At 38.8% G+C, this 25158-nt stretch overlaps 1 long non-coding RNA gene across 2 annotated transcripts in view; it reads left to right on the top strand.

The window, feature by feature from the left end:
- The window catches only part of LOC118612925, a 31133-nt gene extending 18756 nt beyond the window's left edge, over positions 1-12377 (top strand). Inside the window, exon 5 of one of the 2 annotated variants that reach the window (XR_004955285.1) lies at positions 11633-12377. This is a non-coding gene — a long non-coding RNA (uncharacterized LOC118612925). Of the gene's footprint in view, positions 1-149; positions 201-11632 lie in introns of those variants that run through there. The other variant, XR_004955286.1, reaches the window with a different exon arrangement.
- Positions 12378-25158: the final 12781 nt, after the last annotated feature.

Here is a 25158-nt window from a genome sequence, read left to right as displayed (position 1 = left end):
GAGATAGGAACTTCTAGGAAGTAATTAAGGTTAAATGATGTTATAAGGGTGGGTCCTAATCCAATAGTACTGGTGTTCTTATAAGAAAGGAAGAGACATCAGAAATCTATCTCTCTTTCTCCTTCCTATCAACCCCTGTATGTGCACAGAGGACATGTGAAGACAAAGCAAGACGGCACCATCTACAAAGCCAGGAAGAGAGGTCTCATTAAAAACTGACCCAGATGGCACCTTGATCTTGGACTTCTATCCTCCAGAACTGTGAGAAAATAAATGTTTAAGCCACCTAGTTTGTGGTATTCTATATGGCAGCCTGAGAAGACTATTATAACTTCCTTTTACAGGTGAGGGAATTAAATCTCAGAGAAGTGAAATAGCTTGCCTAAAATCAGTCAAATAGTAGATGACAGATTGAAGGCTTAAAATTTGGACCAAATCCCTCTGGATATACTGAGTCCTATTGATTTTTCTGGGCATGGAATTCTGAACCAAGGCCCTGCATCTACAGTCTCTCTTCTAACCCTCCTGCTGACCCTCCTGCTATGGTTCTGGTCACAGCTACTCTATTCTCTGCGCTCCCTGCTCCAAACCCATTCCGCACTTCCTGTTGCTCCTCCCCTTTTCTCCTTCCCATTGCCTTTGAAGAGTTTGTCTCCGTCTCACATAAGATTCTGTAGTGCAGTGCTGCCATCTGCAGACCAGAGCCACTGGCCAATCAGTTGTCGAGGCACTACTTTTTTATTTTTATTTTTTGTTTATTTTCATAGTGGTAAGAACACTTAACATGAGCCTTACCCACTTAAAAAATGTTAAATACGCGATACAGTATTGTTGACTGTGAGTGCTATGTTTTACAGCAGATCCCTAGAACTTATTTATCTTGCATAACAGAAACTTTCTTTATTACTCTGTGTCACTGTTACTCCCAGATCTCATCTATTTCTCCCTCCTAATTCCAGTTTCTTTCACTCTCTCCTGCAGGCAGGTAGCTAATATGACAGGTCCCTGACCAAAAAAAAAAAAAGGAAAAGAAAGCAGACAAAGAGAATGTTTTCTTGGGTTTGAGGAGAAAACTGACTGAAAAAGAGAAAAGATGATTGATTCTCAAGGGCCGGAGTCCCCACAGAGTGTCAAGAGAGCCCCTTCAGGTTTAGGTCATGGAGCTGGGAAGAAGTGTAATGCTGTGGGGATGGTGACCCTGCTCTGATCCCAAAGAGAAGTCCCTATGACTTCCTTTTGTGTCCTAAGGATGTAGGGGCAGAGGGCAGAGACAGGTGTCTATGGAAAGTCTGTAGGAAGAGCCTTTTATAAATAACGTACCATCTCTTTCTTCCAGGGAATAAGGACTTATTCATCTTGGTTGGTTTCTGTTAGGCACCCTTACATTGTGACCTGTTGAGGAAATTTCAAAGAAGTTTGTCAACCCACAGATGACTGTGAATGAATAATATGAAAATCCATATTCTTGTGTGGCTGTTGGGCCCGGAATGCAGTTCAATGATATCTGAAAGTTATGATCCGTCTCTCAAAGAGTGTGAAATATTAACATCAGTGCTTAGGAGGGTTCTTGCTTTCTCTTTTCCAGAAAAACCCCAGCCTGAGTATCTCTCAGTGAGGCCACCCAAAGTCTAGTCTATATAGATAAGAGGGACACATTATAGCTGGTTGCTACTTTCCTGTGTCCCCAAGGCTCAAGGCAAGAGAAGCAGATGGGCAAATGTGAACCAACAGGTGTCCAGAGAGGAGGAAAGGCCAGGGAGAGTGAGTGCCAAGGGCGAAGGAATGAGGGAGGGAGTGCCCAGAAATCACAGAGAAGGAACAAATGAATGAACATTGAGGTAAAATACAAAAATCAGTGGACTTTGAATCTGCAGTTACAAAACTGGGTGTCTTTGGGGAAAATGTTTTCATCTATAAAGCGGGAATAATGCATTATCTTTACCTCTTGGGACTATTTCGAAAGTTAAGTGAAATAACAGGATGAAACTACAAGCCCTAGTGTTCAACTTACAGTCAGCTCTCGATAAATGTTGAATCTGAAACCATGAAAAGTAGATGGCTGATTCATTGCCCCTCATCTCCTATACCTATTAACTTATTTTAACGTCGATTCTTTGATAGCCACTTATCACCACAAAGCACAACACCTGATGACTGAAGACTCTGCACCTGCCTCAACCCAGTGCCAGGAGGCGGTCTTCTTTCCTCTAACTTTACTCTGGGGACTTTCATGGATGCAGGCCTCACTTCATTCTCTCTTTTCAGCTTTATTGAAATATGATAGACAATTAGTTGCTCATATTTACATTATAGAATTTAATGAGTTTTTTTCAGTTATATTTGGAATACAATAATATATTAGTTACAGTTTTACAGCATAGTGATAGAGATCTATGTAACTCACAAAGTGATCACCCCACTAAATCTAGTGCACTTCTTCCCATTTACATATTTATTACAACATTATTAACTATTTTCCTTATGCTACACTTTATATCTCCATATCTATTTTGTTATTATCCATTTGTACATCTTAGTCCCTTTGCCCTTTTTTGTTGTCTCTCTAATCCACTACCCATCTAGTAGCTCTCAAAATATTCTCTTTATCTATGAGTTCATTTCCACTTTTGTTGTTTTCGTTGATTTTGTTCTTTAGACTCCACATGTACATGAAATCATGTGATATTTGTCTTTCTCCATCTGACTTATTTCATTCAGCACCATATTCTTCAGGTCCATCAAGGCAATATCTTTTTCCATCCCCTTCCTTTTAGTCTGTGTGTGTCTTTTAATCTGAAGTGAGTCTCTTGCAGGCAGCATATATAGAGGTCTTGTTTGCTTATCCATTCAGCCATCCTATCTTTTGGTTGGAGCACTTAATTCTTTTCCATTTGAGGCACTTGTTGATAGGGATGTAGTTGTTACCATTTTTTAATCCTGTTTTTGATACATAGGCTATCTCATTTTTATCCTGGGAAATAAATTTGGCATTATCCCTGACTTAGAGACAAGGAAGCAGCATCACACAGTGGCAGAGCTATGATTCCAGTTCAGGTCAGTCTGATTCCAATGGCCTTGCCTTTCTTGTTGTAACAGTCTAACTTCCAAGTGTTTTTTCCATACTTTGTGCAATATCTGGCACACTGTAGGCTCTCAGCGTATGTGTGGAATTGTTCGTGTCCTCCATCGCTTCCTCTCCCTTTTCTGATTTTTTTTTTCTTTTGAGGACCTCAAGTCTTGGTAAGAAAAGACTATATTCTCAACATCTTTCAGAATCATGCCTGGTATATTTGTGAAATGAGAGTATTACGTAAAGAAGTTACTCATTTCCCCGGGCTTTCACGTATTTCCATTGATAGAGAAAATGGGTCTGTCAATATACAGGTCTGTCATTCTCAGAGATTATTTGCTTTAATTCTCTATTTTGATAAGTGACAGACTGAGACTAGGAGAGATTAGATTATATGTCGAAAGCTCACATAGCTGAGTTAGAAAGCACTTCTTCTCAAGAAGCAGATGTAGTGAGATCAAACACTCCTTTCCTGAGTGGAGACAGGGAGGAGACAACTAGATCTGGACATTTTCAGGTCAGATTTCAACATCTCCTAATAGATCCTGGCTTACTGTTGGACTCGGCCTCACTGTGAGATGAGGTTTAGTGCAGCCAAGAAGTAATGTAGCTTTTCTTTGGACTAAAACATCAGTTTGAATCTGTTTTGTAAGTAAAACAGAGGAGGATCTTGAGGATCTTGCATAAGTTGTTTGACATATCTAAGTCTCAGTTCCCTCTCCTGCAAAGTAGAAATAATGAGTCCTTATTTTGTATGATTGCCGTGAGAAGTAAATGAGGTTCTCCATATTCAGTGTTTTAGCACATGGTAAACACAACACAGAGTGAGCATTCAATAAATTGTCATTATTGTAGTGACTGTGTTGTGGTGCATTTAAATTTGAGACCCACAGAGTCAATTGAGATTAATTATGAGCCTTTATTAGCCGGCCGGCGACTGACTCTCCCCACTAGAGAATCAGCCCCGAGCTTTCAGAGGAGGTAGCTTATAAAGCCTAAAACCACAACAAACAGCCAAGCAGGTTTACAGAAGCAGAAGTTAACCATAAGTATATCTTTGCACAGGACATCTCCTAGAACTACACCCTAGTTATACATTAAGCAGATTATAGAAGCAGAAGTTGGCTGTTATTGTCTGGTGCAAAAATGTTGTTTCTGGGGGACTCTTAAATCTTATAGCAAACAGGGCCTGATAACCAGTTCTGTTATCTGCATCCTGGCGGTGATGTTGTTTGCTTTTTTGCTTTCTTTCTTGGGAGCTGGCACTTGAAGGTATCACTACTCCCTGTCTTGCCCTAGTGACTAATTTACTGGAGAATTTTTCACTCTTACAACTGTTACTATCATTATGTAATGACAGTACCATACTGAAGTAGAATATTAAACTTTGTGACTTTCCAACATTTTTCTCATCCTTGTGGTGGGGGAGCCCTAGAGCTGCAAAGGTCACTGATGTCTGAGATTTTGCTTTGCACTGCTCCTCTGTCTCTTCTGACGTGCACTTCTGCCTGTTAATGCTCACTACCCCCCTACCAAAAAACCCCCAAAACCTTACCCTAGAATATTCCACTTGGCTCAAATAAACAGCTTGTTGGGGTAAGGGAACTGGCCTGCTGGAATGCCTTGGCATTTTACTCTTGTAACTGGTGACCCTTTGTTACTCCTGGATGCAGGTTGGCCTGCCAATCAGCTGGAAATTAATAGAGCCTGGACATGAACTGCCAGAGTAAAGACATCGACCACTGCCACCCACATGGTGCTTTGTTTGGTGTGTTGGAGTCAGATTAGCTGATTGCTAAATAGCTGGGAATTTGGTGAGCCAGTGGTTAAATTGTTGGTGGTTTGAAATCAACTGTGGTTGGAGTTTTCATACCGTGGAATTTGTCAAACACCACAAATCGGGGCGTTGTTTTCCCCTGCAGCCACTAGTTTACCAGTACATCCTTCTCCTCTGAAAATTCACTAGCTGGCGGGGTAGACTTTAAGACTCTGAACTTTTTGATTAGCATACCACATTTTACAAAATTAATTCTTTAAATTATAAAAATAATGCAAGTTTGTTATGAAACATTTGAATAACATAGGACAAGTAAAAACTGAAGTCAAAGTCTTGTTCCATTTACCCTTCTAGTTGCAGAGATAATCCATTTTTATTTTCTTTTCATCTCTCAGGAGCTTTTTTTGTGACTATAAAAGAATAGCTATATGTATATGCGCATATACGTAGATATATATGTGTATATATATTATCGAATGGGCTAAATTTGAAGCAAAAAAAACTGCTTTATTTTTCTCTTACCTCTGCTACTACTGTCCATCATGTTATAGAGAATCTCTCTGACTTGCTTCTGAAGACTAGCTTGAGCAGACACAATAGCTTTCGGTCACTTCCAGGTATTGAAAAAATAGTTTAGTTCAGTTCAACTAAAACTTAAATGTCACCTCCTGTTCAAACTCCTCTCATCCTCAAATCATAGGCCTGACTTGTGGCTCAGAAACCCACTGTGGGAAAAGGGTCATTCATTCTCCTTCCATCTCCAACTCCTCCTAGGGACAGAGGAAGATGGATAAAGCTCTTTTTATTTAGTGGCTGCTCTTTGTAGTTGTCTCTTGGCCGAGAGAACACATCCTCTAGTATGGTAACAAGGTCTTGGGAGGTCCATTATAAGGGGCCTCCGCACTGCTCAGTTTCCTGCTGTCTGATGTCTTGTGACCCTCACTAGACTCCTGCCCCCACAGGTAAGTTCCATAGTCTCTTACTGATGGAGTCCCTCTACTCCAGCAGGCAACCTTCTTGGGTAAGATCTTATCAAAATGGCTCTAGCATGGTTACTTTCTATGGCGTCTTTCAGGTGCATAGGAAACTCATAGAAAACATTTTTGCCCCACTGAATGGCACAAGAGCAGCTTGTTCAACCACTGACCCTTCTCTCTTTGTCCTTCATCATGTCCACTTCCAGCCAATGGTAAGTAGGCAACAGTCATTTGCTTAGAACTCTCACCTTGCTATCCCGAGTGCACTTAAGTAAGCCTATGAGTTGCTATAGTTCATCAGTGTTCATCTGGGTAGTGAGTAGCCAGTCTCTTTTTCCTGTAGGTACCTCCAATCTTTGTGAATCATTTTCTTAGGACTTTTATCTGTTAGCTTGTTTTGGGGAAAAAGAAAAGCATCACAGGACCCTACTCATATAAGTAACCTATACTTCCCTTTAAGATTTTAGTCTCCTCTATAGGGTGAGGGTAGGTAACTGGGTGAAGGCTGCAGGACAGTAAATAAGAATGGGAGAAAAGCTAGTAAGAGAAGAGAGATTAGAGAGAAACTCTTAGAAAAATCAGCAGTCAAAAAACCAGGGTGATCATAGGAGGATGATGCAATTGGGTGAGACCTTTCAACATGGACCCTCTGCAGGGGCGGGACAGGAAGAGATGAAGGATGACAAAGAGGGGACCTCTGTTAAGGGAGCAGACAGGCAATCAGACACAAAGCTAAAGGGCCCTGGTCACTCAATAACTCAATTTGCCACCTGACTTGGCATTAAAATTAATCTGGATGCTGCAGCAGGAAGGGGAATGTCCAGAGGGCTCAGGCCGGGACTGGCTGAATCTCTCATAGCTCATGCTGCAACACTTAAGTGAGCGACACAGCAAGAGCTCATACGTGTCAGCACAGGGCACTGTTTCCTAACCAACTGTTTTGGTTTACATTGAAAAGCTGTACTGTTAGAGGAAAGAGGCTGAGCCGGAATAAGAAAGAACAAAATTAACTCTTCCACTCAGCCAGATGGTGTCTAGAATGTCTTATTCAGAGAGAGGACAATGCCTACCTGTTTGGTGCAACCAGTGAGACTATGGGACTACCTGATGTTGGAAGAGTAGTAGACTTAGTTTCTTGTCTGTTGATGTAGCATTTATTCTATAAGTATGTATCTAGTGCCACCTATGTGTTAGCATCCTTCTAGGGCTGGGGATACAGAACAGATAGTTGAAGAGATAGTGTTTTGTGGTGAAATAAGAGAGTGAAGTCTGGAATACACTGCCTGGTTAGATACCCAGGTCTGCCACTTCCTGTGTAATCCCGGGCAATTTAACTTATCTCTCTGGGCTGTGTTGTCTTCATCTCTAAGACAGCAAAAATGATAAGAGCACTGACTCAGCATTATTCTGAGGGTTAAATAAACTAACACGAATAAAGTGCTTTGAACACTTCATGGTACACACCAGTTTTCATTAAATACTGGCTGTTTTTCTTGTTATTTTTTTATAATAGTGAAAGTGGTTAACAAAACTCAATAAGTTTCACATGTACAATTTAACAATAAGTCACATTTATATTACATTATGTGTTCACCGCCCATAGTTATAGTTCTTTTTGTCACCACATTTTGACTCCTTTACCCCATCTACCTTCCCCTGGTAGGAGCTACAAAGTGAGCTGCCTGTGCTGGGCTTGCAGGTGCCTGAGATAGGTTATACTGTGAACTGAGGCCAGCTGCCACTAGTGCCAGGCTGGAGGATACTTAGCAAGAGGTACAGGGTGGTACAAAAATGGTGTAGATGATACAGGCTTTGTCTATCCCTCTTGTGAACACATCAAAGTCGGGACAAAAACATAGAGCACACAGTAAGCAAATTCACCTGGGATCTGGATGAACAGAAGTACAACTAGGGAGAGAAATAATTAATCACCCTGCAATGGTAGAAGGTAAGAGGTGGCAAAGATATGAGGCTGCCTGGTCCCAATGGCCGAGTGGGACGAGGCTGTGGCAATGGCAGCCAGCATCTGCATATGCCTCTTAAAGGAGCCGTGTTCACAAGTGGACTTGCGCAGCGATGGACCTGCTTGCTATGAGCACTAGCACCAGACTACGCAGGGGGCACCAGGGACTTACAGGCGGACACTGAGTTGTCAGAGTGAGGGCCAAGGCGAGACCCACTCTGTACAGAAGTGCTGGCGGTATCCATTGTTCCTCTGTTGAGCCTTCCTGCTCCCAGTGTGCGGACTCAGCACTGCCATAGTTGAGACGTCATCAAACCAGGTAACAGAGGTTGCTCTGCCCAGAGGATTCCCTGAAACTCCACCTCTCCCAACTTGTGGCCCCAGCCAAGCCACATCCAGGTGTGTCCTCCACAAGTCTGATGCTCCTTGCTGAGCAGCGCCAAGCCTCATAACTGGCGGCAGCTGGCCTCTGTTTCTGGTGTGGCCTCTTGAAGCAACTATAAGCACAGCATCTGTGGATTGCTTGCTGAATCTTAACAGGTGGCCCCCGATGGGCACCAGTTGGGGCTAACCTTGGCCTGTAGCTAAACCCCTCTCAGGACTGTGCCACTGGAAACCTACTACACAAAACTGCACTAATAAGACTGGGAGACTTAAGAGCTTTGCTTATTTCCACTCTGATTTTTATAATTTCCTTCCTTCTCTTGACGTTGTGCTTTGTTTGTTTATCTTTTTCTAGTTCTTTAAGGAGTAATGTTAAATTATATTCGATATTTTTCTTGTTTCTTGAGATAGGCCTATAATGCTATACAGTTTCCCTGTTAGTATTACTTTTGCTGCATCTCAAAAATTATGGTACATCATATTTCATTTTCATTTGTCTCTATGTATCTTTTGATTTTCTGTATTTCTTTTTACCTGAATAGTTGTTCAGTAGCATGTTTTTAAATCTCCACATGTTTGTTATTTTCCCATTTTTCTTCTTATGGTTGATTTCCAGTTTCATACTGTTGAGACTGGAAAATATTCTTGGCATGATTTTACTCTTTTTAAATTTATTAGGACTAATTTTGTGTCTCCACATATGGTCTATCCTTGAGAATGTTTCATATGCACTTGAGAAGAATATGTATTCTGTTGTTTGGAATGGAAATTTATATAAGCATCATTTAAGTTTATCTGGTCTAATGTGTCTTCACTCACCTGTATAATAAGTTCAATCCTTTCCCTCCTCCCTTCTCATGTTTTTGTTGTCACAATTTATGCCTTTTTATGTTGTGCCTTTATTATCAAATCACAATAGTTTTAGTTATTTTTAATGTGTTTCCCTTTAACCTTTATGTTGTAAATATTTTTAATTGTTTAAGAGTTATTTTGAAATAAAGTTGCAACTTCTTGCTTCAGTCTGTTATCTTACTCAAAGTCTTGTCTACGTTTGTCTTTTTGTTACAGGTAGAGGAGCTCTTTTCAATATTTCTTGTAATGCAGGTCTTATGAGGTAAATTTCCTCAGCTTTTGTTTGTCTGGAAAAGCCTTTATTTTGACTTCATATCTGAAGGATAACTTTGCTGGATATATTATTCTTGACTTGTGTTTCTCTCTTTCAATATTTTGAATATGTCATTCCACTCTCTCCTGACTTATAAGGTTTATGCCGAAAAATGTGGTGATAATCTGATGGAGTTTTCTTTGTAGGTTACTATTTTTTTTTCTTAGCTGCCTTGAGAATTATTTCTTTGTCACTAACTTTTGACAGTTTTAATATAATGTGTCTTGGAGAAAGTCCTTTTGTGTTGAGATAATTAGGTAATCTGTTAGCTTCTTGTATTTGCATGTTCAGCTCCTTTTATAGGTTTGGGAAGTTCTCATCAATTATTTCTTTTCCCTTCTCCCTCTCTTCTCCATTCTTATTTTCCCTTCTCCCTCTCTTCTTATTTTTCTTGTGTTGCTCTTTCTAATGGAGTCAGACAGTTCTCATAGAACTCTTTCATCTTTTAAATTCTTAATTTTCTCTCTTCTTCAACCTGGATCATTTCTAGATTTCTATCTTCGAATTTGCTAATTCTCTTCCCTGTGGTTTCTTCTATTTTCGATGCTTTTAAATGCATTCTTCATCTCATGTATTGAGTTTCTCAGTTCCAAAATTTCTGTTTGTTTTTTTACATAGTTTGTTTCTTTTGAAAATTTTTATTTATTAATTCTATTCCTGAGCTCATTGAACTGCCTTTCTGAGTTTTCTTGTGTCTCATTGAGTTTTTCATAATTGTACTCTTAAAGATTCTGTCATTTAAACCAGTCTTTCATGTCTTTGAGTTTGATTTCTGGAGACTTTTTGTTTTCTTTCTGTGCTACCATGTTACCTTGCTCATTCATGGTAGTGGATGGATTGTTTCTCTGCCTGTGCATTTGAGGTAGTGAACTCTTTTCTTGTTTAGACACTGTTTTGCTGTTACCAAATCAGCAGGTTGATAAATAGTTACTTTTTAATTTCCCAGTAGATGGCATTCTCACAAAAGTTTTTGTTTTCTCTTACCTAACCTTGCTTGTACTTCCTGGACCTACGCTATTTGCACTCCCAAGATCATTGTGAGATGGTGTCACTTACCTCATGGAAAATACCATGTACCTACTAGGGTGGTACTTGTCCCTTCAATGTTTAGGTTGCCTTGGTCTTGGAGCTCCTCCACTGTGCTGAAGAACTGGATCTGCAAGCTCCAAGTGCTGCCTCCTTGTCACTAATGGTCTTTGGCCCCAATATGCTATTTTAGGCCTCTCCACTGCCTCTACCAGGTTCCACCCTGATGGATGGAGGAAGGAAAGATTCACGAGTCTGTGGTGCTGCCTCCTTGTTAGTAATGGCCACTACACTGTTGTGCTATTTAATGCATCTCAGCTACTCCTACTGGGTTTTGCTGCAAAGAGAGAGGAAAAAGAATCCACCTTCCCTAGGTAGGGACACTGCTTCTGCTTCTTTTGCACTGCAGGTCATAGTGTGAGGGTCTCAGCCCTACTCTTCAACCACTACTGTATAACTAGGCCACAGTGGTGTCTGCATCCACTGCCCCTGTCTTTCTCCCAGCCTGCTTTCCCACCTTTAGCTATGCCAATGCATGGATCTTTCAGGCATGATTGTTTGTTGAGCGCAGGAACCTTTGTTGAATTATAGTTGTTCAACTTGTTGTAAATTTAAAGGGAGGTTCAAAGAGGTATTGTCACTCTGCCATGATGCTGACATTTCAAAGAGTTTTTGAGACTCAGACATTACTACATTTGGGGGCTCTTAGGGTGGTTTACAACATGGAGCATATGGATACTTCCTTCCCTCAAGTTTGCACATCCAAACCCAATCAAGGTACTCAGTACAACAAGGGGCCTTTTTGGGTAGGGGTCCCCTTGAGAAGGCAGTTTTAGTTAACAAATACACATACATACACACGTGCTTTCTGTACCTATGGAAAGTCTGTCAACATTGTATTATTAAATTTAATAAAGTGTTAAATAATATGTAGTTTGCAGTACAATAATCTCAAAAGAATAAGTCATTCAGCTATATTTATATATTTATAAAAACATGTTTGAAATGCCAGAATATTAACAGCACTTACTTGTGAGTATTTGAATTTTGGCTGATTTTTATTTTCTATTTTGTATAGTATTCTTTTTTTAATGTATTTTATATTGTAATTTAAGAAAATATTTTTCAAAAAAATTTTAAAAGCTAGTTTCTTCTCAATTCACTTAGAAATAAAATTGAATACCCACATTTTATTTTGTCTGTTTTATATATTCACATTTCTTCCAGTTATAGGGTCCATTTTATTTATTCCTTGCTTGTTCCATCTCAGGAGCTGCTACATCTGGCCAAGAAGACAGTACTAGGACTCCTGAGGCTATTCTGGAAAAGACTGGGAAAACTGGGCCTAGAGATGGCACCAAGGTTTTTGGAGAAAGAATTTTACTGTCTCAGCTTCTTTGGGAGTTAGGTTTTGCCCCTAATGCAGGCACAGTCAAAGCCTTGCTCAGAAGAGCAGTTTAGAGTCCTACTGAAGGGATGAAAGATCCACGGTAAAGCTCTAAACCTCGCCTTTTCAAGGAGAACCCTACCACCTGGTGTTGGACCAATTAGGCCTGTGAGGCTAAAAAGGAGAAAATCTGAGGTCTGCTGGCCTCTAGCCTCCAAATCTTCAAAAAGAACTAGACAAGACTGCTGTAGAGCAAAGGGAAAAAGGTGCTAAGGAGGAAACAATCCATGAAAGCATTGTCAAGACAAACTCATGGGTCACTGCCAGAAAAATAAGACCCAGACTAAACTAGAAAGCTGTAGAGTTAACTCAGATCATAGCCCCTCCACATACTCAGAACACTGGTAGCTGCCCGGCCAGCACCCAAGGAAGACAGCACACAAAGCTTTCAGCAGTGCCTATTCCCAAGGACATTTCCTGCTGCTCCCATGGACGTTCTCTGCTCCTGTAACCAAGCAGCACATCTTGCTCCCATCCATTGGAGAAGGTGGCTGCTCCCCCAATCAGATAACCCCTCCTTCTGCTTGTGTACATAAGAACCTCTGCTTACTCTTGGTCAGCAGCTTTATTCCCACAGCTTCAACTAGCCACTGTTGAAGCTTCCCTGCCTTGTGAGTAATAAACAGCATTTCTCATACCTCTGGTCCTTTTGGTGGTTATTCTGGAATATCCAAACCCAGGTGCAAATTCCAGACCTGGGGCTTCTGCATTACAAAGGCTAACATAATGTCCCAGACCTACTCATCTCATGGAGACCATCCCAAATCTGCAGTCTAGAGTAAACTCCTAGAATTTCTTCCCAGACTTTTTTCTTCACAAAAGGTCTATGAGTGATGAGCATATAATCTTGTCACAACTCTATTAGAAGTTAAGCCAAGTACTATCCCTGAAGATACTTTTCTGACAAAGATAATGAGCTTCAAAGGAGTTCGCTGTTTATATGGCTGGTAAGTGGGTAAAGCAGTCCTAAAGATCTGCACAGCTAACTCCAAATCCTGGATCCTTTCCAGTGCCCAATACTGATTCAGTTTCCCTGAATGAGCCACAGGCTTTTACATGGTCCTAAAACTGGACATTGAGTCAGTAGTTCTAAAGACCTTCTTCTCATCATGGACCTCTCAAAAGCTGTTTCTCCCCTCCTGACCCATGGGATTGGGGTGTTTCACCAGAGCTTGTGGCTGGGGCTGGGGCTGAGAGAGCAGTCTCACTGACTGTCCACCTAGTCACAGGAGATTTTGGGATCTACAGTGGGCTTTCTTTATTTTACTCCACCCTCAAGGAGCTCTGTCCCTACAGTTTGTGGCCTGGTTTCCTTGATAAACCTAGAGTTTTTACAATATCCCTCCCACCTTCTACCTCCTTTCCCATTAGACTCTGGGAGAGGAAGAAGCATCTGAACCTTCTTCACCTAACACTCCTCCTGTTTTGGATTCATTTTGATGAATAGAGAGTTGTTTAGAGAAAAGAACTTGGAAGTACTGAAGGGATTGTAGAACAATATAAGGAGTGTGACCTGGATTTTTAAAAATTATTTTTAATTTTTCAATTATAGTTGATTTTCAGTATTATATTGGTTTCAGGTGTATAGCATAGTGGTTAAACATTTATATAACTTATGAACTTATAACTTATATAACCCCCAGATAAGTCTAGTACCAACCTGGCACCATACAATATTATTGACTATATTCCCTATGCTGTACTTTACATCCCCTTGACTATTTTGTAACTGCCAATTTATACTTCTTAATTCTGTCACCTTTCTCACTCAGTTCATAAAAGAAAACTCACTTATAAATAAGGATGCAGAAATATGAAATAAATATTAGCAAGTTGTATATAGCTACTACTTGTGATGATAAGATCATTAAGAAGTGTTTATAGCAGGAATTCAATGATTATTCCATATTAGGAAACCTATTAATGAACTTTTGCACAATAACAAAGAAAAAATATCTTATACTCATCATGATATATTAAAATAGTGACAAAGAGCAAAGCTTCTTGATTCTGGTAGCCCTAGCCTAAAGTTTCATATTTGCCCTTTAGCTCTGTGACCTTAGACAGGTGGCTCGATCTAAATTTCATTTACTCATTAGAAAAATAGAGTTATTATGAAAATTAAATGAGATAATCCAAGTAAATTTTTGAATTTCAGAATCTGGCTTGTTCATGTTTTTCAAACTTTTCTTTAAGTTTTACAAAGCTTAGTTGTGTCTCCTTGCTGAGTATGCAAGGATCTTTCCTCATTTTTCTCAGGGATATCTCCCTCTTCTATCAATGCCTCCTCACTTGCCCCACTCCCAATGCTAACTTAATCCTAGTACAGTGTCCTACAAATATTATGTATTTCACACATATCTGATGATGTAAAGTGAAAGGGAAACAGGAAGGGGAAGTGGTAGGCCAGTGATGCTGTTAAGACCAATGAGAAGGAAAGCCTGGGAGAGTAGATGGACTCTCTAGTTGGACTCTGATTCCCTGAGGGACAGGAAAATCTAATGGAAAGGATACATTAAGCTACTGTTTGGCGTGATTGCAGATTGCGTGGCTTTCTGATAACAAGGATCTCCAGCTCTGATCTCTGGGAATGCTGGCTTTTCCTCCCAAGACTCTCCTTTATGTCCTCTCTGTGCCAGGAGAATATTTCCCCTGTGCCTTCAGCCATGGAGCAGACAGAGACCAGCATCTTTCCTTCAACTGCCTGACTCCCCTGGGACTAAGTCTCCAGGAGCACTCCAGATACAGAAATTCCTGTATGAAATCAAAATGACAGGAGAGGGTCAGATGTAGAGGCTGGTACCACCTGCTAATCATTATGGCAGGTGGAGTAGGTGGAATCAAATGTTTAAGCAGAAGAATGCTTAGTGGGGACAGAGCATGCTGAAGGCCATTAGTCAGGACCACTTGCAACTTAACAGTATAGAAGTCTGAACTTGCACTTCCTCCACACTCATTAGCACTCTCTAATGACCATAGCCCACAGTGATCTTGCTCCCTCCTGATTTCCTGATGTACTTTAGGGCAGCAAAAGTGGTGGGAAGAGCATGGGCTATGGAATCCATACCCAGCTCTGCCTGTTATTCATTGCATTGTCTTGGTAGGTCAATTAATCTCTCTGATCCTCAGCTTTCTTAAAGATAAAATGTGGATATTCATACCAACTTCACAGAGTTATCATAAGATAAAACGAGATACATGTATAAAACACCTAATACATTGCAGATGTTCAGCAATTGGTAGCTATTATTCCTACCACTCTCCACTGGCATAGTTGTGATAGAAAGTGTAGTAAGGTAGTTAAAAGGGCATACACTGCCACCAGAGTGCTTCGGTTCAAATTCCAGCTGTGCCGCTTATGTGATGGGTTACCTTGGGCAGGTCACTTAACAGCTCTGTGCTTTTAGTTTCCTCATGTGTAGAATGGGGGTAATAATAGCACCTACTTTACAGATACTATTCACACTTCAGTTGTACTTCACAGGGATGCTGGGACCACCGAATATAAAACTGTTCTGAGCAATGCTTTGTACTTGGTAAACTTTAAGTCTTCCCCTCTTCCGATATTTCTCAGAATCAGAGGGGTTCTTCTAGAACTGAGTACAACAGCTTGGGTTTAAGCCTGACATTTAGAATCCTTTAATAAGATCTGAGGATTCTTATTGTTGTTGCTATTATTATTATTATTATTATTATTATTATTATTATTATTATTGTCATCAGTAGTAGTAGTAGTAGTAGTAGTAGTAGTAGTACTTTATTCCTTTATTGTTCTACCTGGGTTAAATGTACCTCCTAGTTAGGGGTCACTCCTTGCAGACAGAGACCATGATTTATTATTTCTTGGTTTACTATCATACCTTAGTGCTATTTGCACAGTAACTGCTCCAGAGAGAAATTAATATTGCTTTTCTGACAGAAAAAGAGAAACTATTGAGAAATGATGCCACTGTAGCAATTAATAGAGCAGAGCCTAACTTGGTCACTGTAGCCCCATATTCACAGGGATAAGGGAAGCACAACTGCAAAGAAAACCCAAGGTTTGGCCAGAAAGCTACTGTTTTTCTCTGCCTGTCCCAGCCCCGGCAGCCCAGCCATTAATGCTCACTCTGCACATGTTTATAAGATTGATGATTCCACTTCAAGACACTGTCATTGTTATCATTGCTTCACATCAGTAATATCTTGGGGTTTCTTTCCACTAATACGGAGATCCAAAACTGATGAGCTCCAGTATGACTTCAGGGTTTAGCCGCCCCTGAAGAAAGAGTACCAAAGCTGAGTCCCTGACCTTTCTAAAGTGAGCCAGGTGTCACAAGACAGGGCCACCGAGTTCCCCTTAGTGGGTTGTAAGAGTTTGGCTGTCTTACCAGGTGCTGGAAACAGCTCTGGAGGAAAGAGACCTTAAGTCAATGAAATGTGGAGCTTTGTCTTCTCAGCCCCAATGAGCACGACACACAGACCCTGACTCAAATATGCACATTCACCCACAATCTCTCCCTCCCTGGAGGGTCTCCCCTTTCCTGTACCCTGGTCCTCGCACACAAGTTGTACTTTTTCCCAGTCTTCTCTACTTGAATAGCGAGACCCTCACCTTGCATAGTGAGCCATACTGCCCTTATTTATTCTGTCACATCTATACATAACAACATTCTACCTGCCACTGTCACTGGGTCTAGCATTCGAAATGGTATAGCTTGAGGTGCTATACTAAGTGGATATTTGAGATCCACCCTTGTAGTAAATGAGTTTCTGTATTTTATTATTTTCTTCCCCAGAGCACCTCACCACTACCTGGTCTCTTTCATAGGCATAATGTGGCATCTGGATGCTCAGCCAGTTTGCAAAAGATGCAAAAATATTTATGTCACTAGTGCTGCACACTCTGTTCCAGCTCTCTACTTTTCATTCATAGGAGAGAGATAGTGCATACACATACACAAGAAGCTGGGCAGTATGGAAATTGAAACAATCATCAAAGACCTACCAAAAAGTAAAACTCCAGTACCAGATGGCTTCACCAGCAAATTCTACCAAACATTCAAAGAAGATTTAATACCTATTCTCCTCAAACTCTTCCAAAAAATTGAAGAGGAGGCAATATTTTCTAACTCCTTTTATGAGGCCGGTATTACTCAGGTACACAAACCTGGTAAAGATATGCAAAAAATAAAACTACAGACCAATATCTCTCATGAACACAGATGCAAAAATCCTAAATAAGATACTAGTGAACCAAATCGAGCAACATATTAAAAAGATTATATACCGTGATCAGGTGGGCTTCATCCCAGGGGCACAAGGATGGTTCAACATATGCAAATCGATTAATGTGATACATCACATTAACAAATTAAAAAATAAGAATCATATGATCACATCGATAGATGCAGAGAAAGCCTTCAACAAGATACAGCATCCATTTATGATCGAAACACATAAAAAAATTGGTATAGAAGGAAAATACCTTAACATAATAAAGGCCATCTATGACAAACCCTCAGCCAACATTATACTGAATGATGAAAACTAAAAACCTTTCCTCTAAGATCAGGAACAGGAGAAGGCTGTCCACTGTCACCACTGTTATTCAATATAACATTGGAGGTCCTAGCAAGTGCAATCAGGCAAGAGAAATATATAAAAAGTATTCAAATAGGAAATAAAGAAGTCAAACTGTCACTTTTTGCAGATGACATGATTCTCTATATAGAAAACCCTAAAGACTCCCCAAGAACACTACTAGAAACTAAGCAAATACAGTAAAGCCTCTGGATACAAAATCAACGTTCAAAAATCCATAGTGTTTATATACTCTAATAATGAAGTGTTGGAAAAAGAAATGGAAAAAATAATTCCTTTTGCAATTGCAACAAAAAGAATAAAATACTTAGGAATAAATCTAACAAAACATGTGAAGGACTATTTAATGAAAACTATAAGAGCCTATTAAAAGAAATTGAAGAAACTACAGAGAAATGGAAAGATATTCTGTGTTCTTGGGTTGGAAGAATCAATGTAGTTAAAATAACCTTATTACCTAAAGTATTATACAGATTTAATGCAATCCCCCATCAGAAACCCATCGGCACTTTAAAAAGAAATAGAACAAAAAATCATCAGATTTGTATGTAAACACAAAGGACCCTAAATTGCCAAAGCCATTCTGAGAAAAAATAAAACAAGGCTGAAGGAATCACTCTGCTCAACCTCAAACTATACTACAAAGTGATAATAATCAAAAGAGCATGGTACTGGCAGAAAAACAGACACACAGAACAGTGGAACAGAATCACGAGTCTAGAAGTAAACCCCTGCATACAGAAGCAAATACTTTTCAACCAAGGAGCCAAAACTGTACAGTGGATAAAGGAAAACCTCTTCAACATGGTGCTGGGAAAACTGGAAAGCCACTCACAAAAGAATGAGACTGTTGTCTATTACCACACTCCAAAATTAACTCAAAATAGATTAAGGACCTGAATATAAAATGCATAGAAGAAAACATAGGAACTAAACTCAGGGATCTTGGTCTTAAAGAGGAATTTATGAATTTGACCTCAAAGTCAAGGGAATGAAAGGAAAAATAAATGAATGGGACTACATCAAACTAAAAAGCTCTGTACAGCAAAAAAAAAAAAAAAAAATTCTCAACAAGGTAAAGAAACAGCCATCCAAATGGGAAAATACATTTGCATACAACACCTCTGATAAGGGTCTACTATCTAAAATATATAAAGACCTCATACAACTCAATAACAACACCAACAAAAAACAAACAATCCAAAAAATGGGCAGAGGACCTGAACAGGCACTTCTCCCAAGAAGACATATAAATGGCCAACAAATGTATGAAAAGATGCTCAACATCGCTAGCTATTAGAAAATGCAAATCAAAACCACAATGAGATAACAACTCACTCCTGTTAGAACAGCTTTTATCAACGGGACAATAATAATAAGTGTCGGAGAATATGCAGAGAAACAAGAACCCTCATACATTGCTGGTGGGACTGTGAATTGGTACAGCCACTATGGAAAACAGTATGAAGTTTCCTCAAAACACTAAGAATTAATCTACCATATGATCCAGCAATCCCTCTACTAGGTATTTGCCCCAAAGACTCGGAAACTCATATCCAAAAAGATATATTCACACCGATGTTCATAGCAGCTTTATCACTGTGGCCAGGACACAGGAGCAACCAAAATGCACTACAATAGGTGATTGGATAAAGAAGCCATGGTACATATATACAATGAAATATTATTTTGCCATAATAAGAGATGAAATACTGCCAATTGCAACAACATGGATGGACCTTGAGATAATCATGCTAAGTGAAATAAAGTGGACAGAAAAAGTTGAAAACCACATGATGTCACTTACGTGTGGGATATAAACCTAAAAGAAACAAACAATCAGAACAAACAGAGAATCATGGACATGGACAATAGACTAGTGGTTACCAGAGAATGTGGGGAGGGGGGGAAGGAAGGTGGTAGATGGGGTAAAAAAGGTCTAATATATGGTGACAGAAAGAAATATAACTATGGGTGGTGAACACTCAAAGTAATGTATATATATGCCTTACTGTTGAATTGTACACCTGAAACTTACTGCATTTCATTAACCAATTTTGCCATAACAATAAAAAAAAAATGTAAACTGATGTTCATGACCAACCTTTGCTACCTGGGAGGGAAAATGGGGACATGTCAGCAAGTTGCTGCTTCCTGGGAAACCACCTTCTAGTGTTTTTTGTTTGTTTGTTTGCTTGCTTTTTGGAAAAAACAAAAACAAAAACAAAAAAACAAAAAAACCCCTACCATTTGTTATGGGAAATCTCCAGTGTAGTATTTCATCATGCCAATCTAAGCCCATGTCAATCCTGGCCTGTGTAAAATCAAAGGTCAACTCAAACAATATAAAAATGTCTCCCTCCCAGGACTGGTAGGACTGTGGGCAAATGTGGAAGTGAAAATTTCAGGAAGCTATGTATAGTGGTATTGAAAACAGAGTTACTATAATTTTCAGTGTTCTCTGCATTAATATCTTGCTTACTCCATTGTAGGGCCTTATTTTAAGGTCTCTGGGGATTAAATACTGAAACTTATCCAGAACCAGTCTCAACTGTAGTGAGTTTAGAATCTTTAAAAGAGATTTTCAAAGTAAAGAGGTGGTGGACAGTGCTCAGAAGGCAGACTATAATCAAAGTGGGTGAGTCAATGTAAGCCCCAGGTATCTGAGTGGAGCAAGCAGGGCGTCTCCCAGGGTAGATCTTACTTTTTTTTGTGACTTGCAAAAGCTTGAACTAATTAAATGATATGTTACTAAAAGTTGCAACACCCATAAAAGACAATGAATGTGTTCCAAGCACAACATTTTTCAGTTATGAGAGAATTATCTGGATATTAGAGGAGAAAATAATCCTAAAACTGAAAATGCCCATATTTACCACTTCAAAATCCAAATATGAGATGGACTTCTGTTTTCAGGAAGATGTAGTAAATATACTTTTAAAAAATTCTTCCTATAAAGTACAATGAAAAACCATGGACAATATAGTATATGTAAAACAAATATAAGAAGACTTAACTTTGGAGATAAGAAAGCAGACCAACTAGTGACTTCCATACACAAAGAACAACATGGTGGTGAGCTCCTTGGATTTTTGTTGCCTCATATATCCTTGACTTGGAGTTGAAAAAGCCTGGTACCTCATAACATCAATGGGTGCAGAGAAAAAAGCCTCAGCAAAAGCTTGGGCTCTCTAGCCAAAGGATGAGTAAAGGGGCAGCCTAGCAAGACAGAACACTTTAAAACAATAACCACTCTGCTCCAGCCAAACACCACAAGAAAAACTATAGTCCTAGCCTGACCCAGGTCAGCAAAAATGAAGTAGAAAGCTTAGACTTCCACCCTCATGAGACGACATCGAGATGACCCTCACTCCTTATAAAGGATGTTGTCAGAGAAGTCTGAGTAAAGAGCAAAGGCTTTTTTCACTCTCGCTGGTAACATAAAATAAACCATTTCAACTATCTTTAAATGGTCAGTTCTTTGCATTAGTACATTCACATTGTCAAATACCCATCATGACCATCTATCCCTAGAATGCTTAACATCTTCCAAAACTGAAACTTTATGTTTATTTTTTTTAAGTTTCCATTTCCCCTCCCCCTATATTCTGGCAACTGTCATTCTACTCTGTATCTATGATTTTGACTACTCTAGGGACCTCATATAAGCAGAATCATACATTTGTCTTTTTGTGTCTGGTTTATTTCACTTAGCATAATGTCTTCCAGATTTATGCATGTTGCAGTAAGTGTCAGAATTTCCTTTTTAAGGCTGAATAGTATTCCATTGTGTGTGTATGATATTTTATATATATGTATATATAAATATATATATATATATACACACATATATATATTCATTTATCCATTTTGTTTATTCATTCATCTATTAATGGACACTTGGGTTGTTTCTACATTTTGTTATTGATGAAAACTGACTGGGAATTTAAGTGAACATAATTAGCTGGGAAAGTTTATGGGAGGAGCTAGAGTTAATGGGAGGAATTCTCTCACTCTGTGTAATTGTGAGAACCCTACAAGAAGAACTCTATGTTTACAATAAAGTTCTATGATCTAACTACTCTTCCACTTAACTTTCTTTTCTCTTCTACAATCAATACCTGTCCATCTTGGCACACAGTGCAGTGTGTGTGCACATGGCTTGTCGTGTCTGCCTGCACTGAGTTACAACTCTTTCTTTTCCCCAATAAATTCTTTTTAATGATGAAACACCTAGTCAATATTATTTTTCAGTTGACACTACTATAAATAATGCTGCTATTCAAAATAGGGTATTGAACAACTGTGAGCCACTGTGAACAAAGAAGGTAACTTAGAAAACCACAAAGGTTTGAGAAACAACCAAGAGCTTGAGCTTGAGCCAAGCTGAACAGTAAGGATCACCACCTACAGGAGACCACTGTCAAGACAAGAAGTAGCTCTTTTATCTAAAATGTTTCTTCATTTTATCTAAACAAAGAAAAATGTTTCAAACAAAAGAACAAGTTAAACCTCCAGAAGCAGACCTTAAAGAAATGAAGATTAGTGGTTTTTCTGAAAAGTTCAAAATAATGGTCAAAAAGATGCTCACTGAGGTCATGAATATAGTGCATGACAGAGTGAGAATTTCAACTAAGAGAAAGAAAATATAAGAAATTAACAAGCAAAAAAATCGTTGCTGAAGATTACAGTAACTGAAAAATGCAATAGAGCGGTTCAACAGCTGATCAGACAAACAGAAGAAAAAAATCAACAAGCTTGAAGATAAGGCAGTAGTATTCATCTAATAGGAGGAGCAAAAAGGAAAAAAAATTAAAAGAGTAAAAATAGCTTAAGGGATTTTTGAGGCACTATCAACAGGGAAAAACAACTTGTTATGTACAGGGGAACCCCTATAAAACCATTAACAAAGTTTTCAGCAAGAACTTTGCAGGCCAGAATGAAGTGGCATATTCAAAGTGAGAGAAAGACAGAAAGAGAGAGAGAGAGAGAGAGAGAGACAGAGAGACAGAGAGACAGAGAGACAGACAGAGACAGAGAGACAGAGAGAGACAGAGAGAGAGACAGAGAGAGAGAGAGAGAGAGAGAGAGAGAGAGAGAGAGAGAGAGAGAGAATAGAAACATACTCTGCCAACCAAGGTTATTCTACTTGGAAAAATTGTCCTTCAAAAGTGAAGGAGAAGTGTGCCTAGAACCAACACATCTGGTGGCTGCCAGTGTCTCCCATGAGTGCCACAAACTTGGTAACAAATCCAGGAGTTTCTAGGATTTGAGGTGAGGGTACCCTAGCGTTGTTTTTGGCTATGGAGAAGAGCGACATCTGGTGGCACTTGAAGAAAAAAGCAAACACACTGAAGCAAGTAAACTATCTTCCTCACTTATCAAAACGCACAATACAGTAAGATATTCATGCAATAACAGCTAGATATATCTGCTAGGGTATTTTCCATCAGAGCTGTTACAAATTTCTAAAATATAAAGTTTCTAAAACGGATTGTGGCAAACATATCTGGGCTGAGCCAGACAAAACCACCCCTAACGATGGCAGAGGAAAGCCATGCAAGCCCTCTAAGAGCAAGGTAACAAGGATGAACTTTGAAATTGAAGGGACTCAAAGTGACCCAATTAGATTTTTAAAATCTATTTAAAAATATTACAATAATTTCTCTGGGTAAAACATTGGTAAGGACAAAAACTAAAGAGTTGAGTATTCAGCATTTTCCTTATCCTTGCCTTTTGTGGAAAATTCCTTGTTTTCATGGCTCAATTGTGCCGATCAATATAATCTAATGAGAGTAACAGTGTGACACTTGTAGTGTATTTAAAGATGGCTTGAGGACACATAGAAGACTTTGCAGATACTTATGGTTAAATATTTTCAATGTTTTGAGTAACAACAAAAACAGAAACACACAAAAAATAATGTAAGTTTATGTTGATGAAAATTTGACAAACATTTTTAAAGGAGGATTTTTATGGCTTACTTAATTAAATTTTCTAAAACATTTTAACTGCATTTATAAATTTAATGCATTATACTTTATTTTATTTTCCAATAAATTATCTAACAAATATCCTCGTGAACTTAATTACAAATTTAAAAATTGCATTTATAAATATGGTGACTATTATGTTCTTCTTAGTGATGTTTACAAACAGTAAAATCCTCATAACTTTTTAGTTAAACCACAATTCTATTGGACAAATTTCCCCTCAACCATATAGTGGTTTGGTTTATTTAACTGGTCACCCAGGAGCTCAGGTCAAGAAAATAGATGGTTGTGCTGTAACTTCTTTAAATTGACAGTTGAAATATATCCACAACATCATCAAGATGGGCTGATAGAATTTTATGCTGCCACCTTTAATGCTTGCCCTATTTTTACCCAAAGAAGATTCCTATCAGAGATTTGGAGATCTGACACACTTAATTATGATACTTGTTTTTCCAGGGTTACCCTTAGCTCCCTAGTGTTAAGTGCTTCTGGCAAGTTGGTTACTGATTGCATACCACTGGTCATTCTTAAGAATACAGAGATAAAGTTTATGTTATCATTGAATTTCACTGTCCTATGGTTTTTGTTATTTATGATAGCAAACAGAAAAGTAATCTTTGTATATTTAGTGTCTTAGATATACAAAGATTATTTCTCAAATGGTAGAGAAATAGTAATATGTGTTTTCTTTATTATATTGATTTTTAAATTTCTCTTTATTGCATTAAAGCCCCTTATCAGTCGAATCAATGTAATTTGGATTTGTTAAATATTAAGAATTTGTTTAATAGCTAGTTACAGAAACCTGAATGAGACTGGCTTAAAAATGTTAGAAATTTGTTTTTCTTTACCTAAAAGATGTTTATTCCTGCAAAGATCGAATTTTTACAAAATCTGGTTGGGTTCTACAGGGTCCTTTCCACTTCAAGTTCCGCTGTGTAATATTATCTTACTTCTACTGAATTTGACATTTTTGTCTTTTTCAATGTTCTGGGCTTCTTCTCACTTTCTTTTTTATCATCTGTAGCTCATGGCTTGCATCCTGATGGTTGCCTCAAAGTTGTAGCTACAACATTTCCATTTTAGGTAGGAAGAATAAAGAACAGAAAGACCTTCATGTTGAGTCAGAGTTTTTCCAGAAGTACCTCCCAGCAACTTCTACCTACATGTCGTTATTTGGAATGTAGTCAGATGACTACTCCTATCTTCAAGGGAATGGGTGGACAATCTAAATAAAAAGAGGTTGAATGTTAGCAACTGGCAGTCTCTTCTACACTGTGCCAAGCACCTTGGCTTTATGGTATGGGTAGACTAAAATTGTATATAGAACAGATATTTTGTCTGAAGCATGGGGTCTAGAGCATCAGACCTCCAGGGTTACTTTACTCAAAACTGTGAAAAAAATAAGTTGAACCTTTTTTTAGTATCCATGCCAATAGAAAATTCAAATCCATTCCCTATTAATTGGACAGTCTTGAGACTCACTGTCCCTGGATTTAAATTATATCTTGACAAATTTCAAGCCTGACTTGAGCCTATGACCACCTCCCAATCATCCCCAACCAGTCCTCTTGTTCATTACATTGGATTCAACTAATTGCTTTCCAAATTCTCTTCATATTTTTAGGTGGCAGGAGCACAATTCTCAGATATTTACATAGCATATGGTTGTAATCAGTGTGTCTTACATGTCAGCTTCTGGATCTGAAGTCATAGCTTCTAGGATCTTTCTAAGAGGAGACTTGGAGGTACACAAAGGTAAAATACAGA

This window comes from Rousettus aegyptiacus, unplaced genomic scaffold (assembly GCF_014176215.1).
Source record: "Rousettus aegyptiacus isolate mRouAeg1 unplaced genomic scaffold, mRouAeg1.p scaffold_m13_p_17, whole genome shotgun sequence".
In the NCBI taxonomy this organism is placed as follows: domain Eukaryota; kingdom Metazoa; phylum Chordata; class Mammalia; order Chiroptera; family Pteropodidae; genus Rousettus; species Rousettus aegyptiacus.
This window is presented reverse-complemented; position numbering and strand designations above follow the sequence as displayed.